The 5,054-nt window shown below is 41.6% G+C and overlaps 1 pseudogene; it reads right to left on the bottom strand.

Annotated features, from left to right (window-relative positions):
* Nucleotides 1–3,428: 3,428 nt before the first annotated feature.
* LOC118842126 lies at nucleotides 3,429–4,501 on the bottom strand (annotated as a pseudogene).
* Nucleotides 4,502–5,054: the final 553 nt, after the last annotated feature.

The following is a 5,054-nucleotide window of genomic DNA, read 5'->3' as shown; positions in this document are numbered from 1 at the left end:
GGCACTGAACAAAAGACAGCTTCCTCAAGGATTTTAGCTTAAAGGGGAGGCGATGATTCTTAGAATCCTTTCCATCTCCAAATCTATGGTCCTATGGTCTTCTACCAATAATATAGCCCTGAAAACTTGAGAATCTGTCATTGATACACAATCTTAGCATCAACATCACTAAGTGAATCTCAATCATAGATATTAATGGTACGTGTGACCTTAAGGAAACCATTTCTTTAGACCTCATGTTAAAATGAGGAAGCAGAATTTTCCAGGTATAAAATTATTGTTTATCTATTTTCTCTGTAGAAAAGTTGAACCAAGTGTTTTTAGTTCAACAAGTTTGAGTCTTTTTTTTTAAGGGGAAGGGAAGAGGAGATATAGAATGATAACTAGAGATGATAGTAGGATTTAAAGAGGGTTTTTTTAAGGCTAGGAGGTACTTAGCCATATTTGAAGGCAGAAGAGAAGAATCAATAGATAGAGAAAGATGCAAAATTAGCAGGAGGTGACAGTGGGAGCCATCTCTTGGGAGATGAGAGGAGATGTAGTGTCATGTACATATAGCGGGATTGGGCCCTGTGAGGAGAAGGGCTGCATCTTCATCAAAGACTGGAATAATTTAGAAGATATTAGGTAATGATGTTAAGGGGATACAAAGGGAGGACAGGAAGAAGAGGGAAATGAAGGCAAATGGCCTCAATTTGTTTAGGCGTTATCATGAGGCATAATATTCAGCTGAGAGAATGCTGCAGGAAATTTGAAAAAAAGTTTGGAGCTGCTGCCCTAGAAGACAAACAGAGAATCAATTTCCAAGCAAAGGGCCAAACAAGATCTAGAAAGACAAGCGTGAGGATTTGGGGCTTCAGAAAGGTTACCTCCTCCTCTCTCCACAGGGAAGGAGCTCTCACCTTGCATTTTTCCCTCTGCAAAACCTAAACAATTTCTCTGTTTTGTTTGTTTGTTTACTTATTTACTTTCACTGTCTATTACCTAAAATAGCAATTAATAATGATCCCGCTTTGGATTTTGCATGCAGTGTGTGGGGCAGGAGAGGAGAGATCTCCTCTTGCAGAGAGAGAGAGAGAGAGAGAGAGAACTTATTTGCTCATTGGTTGTCTTTCCGTAATCCTTGTAGAGATAATTCTTAGATTCAACTTCTTTTCTTTATACCTGGGAGTCATAAAGCAGAATCTTGAGGGATAAATCCTGTGGTTTTTAGCCTCCAGGGAAGGGGTCAAGGATTTAGCATGGTGCCTGGTATGTAATAGTAAGCCTTAGTAAATGTTTATTGACTGACTGACTAATGTCTGTGGAGCTGTGGAGTTAGGGCTTCTTGTTTCTATTATCGCAAACCTGGTAACGCTACTCTTGCAAACCTAAGAGTTTGCCCTTTCAGGGCTCTAAGACTTTCAATGCCTAAAGCAGTCAGCTCTTGGGGACAGAAGGACCTGTCTCGCCCCTGATGGTTATGTGTATGTATATAGAAACAAAGTGAGTGTGTGTGTGTGTGTGTCTGTGTGTGTGTGTGTGTGTGCGCGCGTGTGCGTGTGTGTGTGTGTGTGTGTGTGTGTGTGTGTGTGTGTGTGTGTGTAAACATATTGGTATGATAAAACTGCACTGATAATAGATTGAATACTGGCCTTTGTAACTTACAGTCTTAGAGAGTTAGTTACCTGTGGCAGACAAGTAAATTAATCATAATTAATAATAACAATAATAGTAATAATGATTTTGATATTTCTATAGAATTTTAAGGTTTACACAGCACTATGTTCTATTTTTTACCACATCATTACAGATGAATAAACTGAGATTGACAGGGATTAAGTGACTTGCCCTGGGTCATGTGTATGTCAGAGGCAGGACTTGAACCCAGGCCTTCCTGATTCCAAGACCAGCCATGATTATGCTACGCTACCTCTCTCCAAATAAATGTCAGCTGTTATTGAATGAGCACCTGTGTTTACAGCCTGTACTCATTGTTGCACAGGGAGGGAGAGAACACTTCTGGAACTGACCACTGTTGCTCCATCTTGATAATATCTTACATTTGCATTGCACTTTGTTTACAAAGCTTTGACATTCATTATCTCATTTGATCTACTTTCGACTCTGAGTGAGACAAGGAAGGTATTTATGCTTGTCATAAACTGAGGGCAACTGAGGCCCACAAAAATTAAGTAACTTGTCCAGGAGGGTTCACATATTGAGCTACCATGAGCTGGTAGCATTGCCGGGAATCAAACCCAAGTCTCCTAGCCTTGTCCGTGCTCTCACTGGACTTAGGAAGTACCTGAAGTGTTATGTAATGTTATATTTAGTTCAAAATAAGAATGGCAAGTAAGCAATGGACTTCACAATATTCTGTAATGACCATGTCAGGACATGTTTAAAGTAACTAGAATAGGACCACAAGATTTTAGCCCTAGAATAGGCTTCATAAAGCAGAGAGTTCAATCTCTGTACTATTCAAAAGTGGAGGGAAAAGGAGGACACATTTATTATGTGCCTACTATGTGCCAGGCATTGCACTAAAGTGCCTTACAAATCATATCTCATTTCAATGCAGATGGGAACAAAAAGATCCAGAAAGGTTAGACCCAGTGTTCCCCCATGACTGAATGTTCTGTCCACATGAACAAAATAAAGAAGGGAATTGAAATGGTTACACAAATCATCCAAGCCGTAACTTGGTGACATTCATTGTTTATTAATTTATTCAACAAACTTTGCCTGAAGCCTACTCCACTTCCCTTCTCACTCACTTCTCAACCCTTTGCAATCTGACTTCTGACCTCATCACTCAATTTAAACTGCTCTCCCAAAAATTATCCATGATCTTTTAATCACTAAATCTCATGGCCTTTTTGTCAGTGCTCAATCTTATAGATGTGTTTGTGGTATTTGATATTGTTGGCCAGTCTTTTCCTTCTGGATAGTATCTCTTTTTTATGTCTTCCTGACCCTATCTCCTAGTTTTCTTTCTACTCATCTCTTCTATCTCCTTTGCTGGAAGGATCATCCATACCATGCGTTCCAACTGTGATTGTAGCCTCAAGGCTCTGGCCTGGACCTCATTCTCTTCTCTCTCTATATTTTCTCACTTGGTGATCTCAATAGCTTTTTTTAAAAAATTATCTCTATGAAGATGCTCCCAGATACATAGAACCAGCCTCCATCTCTAACCTAACCTTCCAGTCCCATATCACCAACTGCCCAATGGACAGTTCAAAATAGAACACGTCCAAAATGGAATTCATTATCTTTTCCTCAAAACTTGCCACTCTTCTGAAAGTCCTTATTTTCCTCAAAGATATCAACATCCTTCCAGTCTCTCAGGTTTAAGATCTTAGCACAATCCTTGACTTGTCACTCTTACTTTTTAAATTTAAGACATGAATGTTTATATTCCATCAGCATTTTTTCCAATGCTATTAGAGCATCTGGAGTAAAACTGTGGTAGTTCCTACCCACTCAGTGGCCTGAGCAGTAGGAGCCGCAGACCAGTCCTCAGTAGCCAGCTGAGCACTCCAATATTCAGTAGGGAACTGCTGAATGGGCACAGATGGCACCTGTACTCCCTAGGACCAATCAGCCACCTCCAGTGGAGTAGCAGTGAATTCTGGGCCAGGTGCAGTCCTCTCACCCTGAAACTCCTCCTTAGTCACTGCCTTCTCAGCTGCAGCCTGCTCTTCCTTTTCAATCTCCTCTGGATTCCTGTAGAAGTAAAGATCAGACATACCTTCCCACGGGTGTTCATTGGAGATGGCACCATGCATACCTAGGACTTCATGGGCCAGCATCTACCACATCAGACCCACTGAGTGAGCTCCCTTGTTGCTACATGAGATGGCAATGTCCACATGGCAAAGTGGGGAGTCTGTGTTAGTGCAATGTTTGGGAAGTTAACATATGATGCTTCAGTCAGAGGCTGGTGATTTGTCCTAGGATCAGTGACCATGAGGCAGGCCTCCCTGAAAGGTGCCTGGATCTGGTTGGTGAAGGTGCCTGTTGTGAAACATCCAGGAATAGGTGTGGCACCAGCGGCAGCACAAATTTCAGAACAGCTTGCTGGCCAGTGTTCCTGGATGAGATGACACTAATATCTGCTGGATTTTCTTTTTTTTTTAATTTTTTTTTGGGGGGGGAAGTCAGGGTAATTGGGGTTAAGTGACTTGCCCAAGGTCACACAGCTAGTAAATGTGTCAAGTGTCTGAGGTCAAATTTGAAGTCAGGTCCTCCTGACTCCGGGGCCTGTGCTCTACACACTGTGCCACCTAGCTGCCCCATCAGCTGGATTTTCAACAGCAACGATGGCATGAGCTGCCAGCAGAAGCTTTGCCCATGTTCTCTTCAAGTTAATGATGTAGATGTCATCACTCCTTCTTTTGTAGATATACTGTTCCATCTGGCAGTCCAAATTGGTGCCACCCAAATGGGTTCCTGCAGCAAAGAATTTGAGGACATCCTCCTCTTTCATCTGCAAGACATCTAGGGCTCCAGACATTGTGAAAATTTCCCTTTAAAGTTACAATGGAAACCAAGAACAATGTTGTATGGAACCCACTTTGGGGCAGCGTAGAAAAGGACTCTTCACTCTTCTTTACCTCACATAATCAATCAGTTGTCAACTTTTGTTGTTTTATTCTTCCATAACATCTCTCATTTCTTTCTCATTACTCATATAGCCCCCAACCAAGTTTAGACCCCCATCATCTCTTCTAATGGCCTCCAATGCAATGACCTCCTAATTGGTTTCCTCGCCTCAAGTTTTTCCCCATTCTCTGTCCTCTGCACAGCTGCTAGTTATTTTGCAAAAGTAGAGATGTGACCAGGTCATTTCCCTACTCAATAAACTCCAGTGGCTGCCACAGGATTATGTATGTGTCAGAGGTAGATCATATATGTGTCAAATTTCCACAGTTTCACTTTTAAAGCCCTTCACAACCTGACCTCATCCTATCTTTCTAGCTTCATTGTTCAGTATATCATTCCCCTCTCTGAACTCTCCAATCCAGTCAAATTGACCATCTCTCTGTTCCTCTTAGCTAGCATTCCTT

The sequence above is a fragment of the Trichosurus vulpecula genome, chromosome 3 (genome assembly GCF_011100635.1).
Source record: "Trichosurus vulpecula isolate mTriVul1 chromosome 3, mTriVul1.pri, whole genome shotgun sequence".
In the NCBI taxonomy this organism is placed as follows: domain Eukaryota; kingdom Metazoa; phylum Chordata; class Mammalia; order Diprotodontia; family Phalangeridae; genus Trichosurus; species Trichosurus vulpecula.
This window is presented reverse-complemented; position numbering and strand designations above follow the sequence as displayed.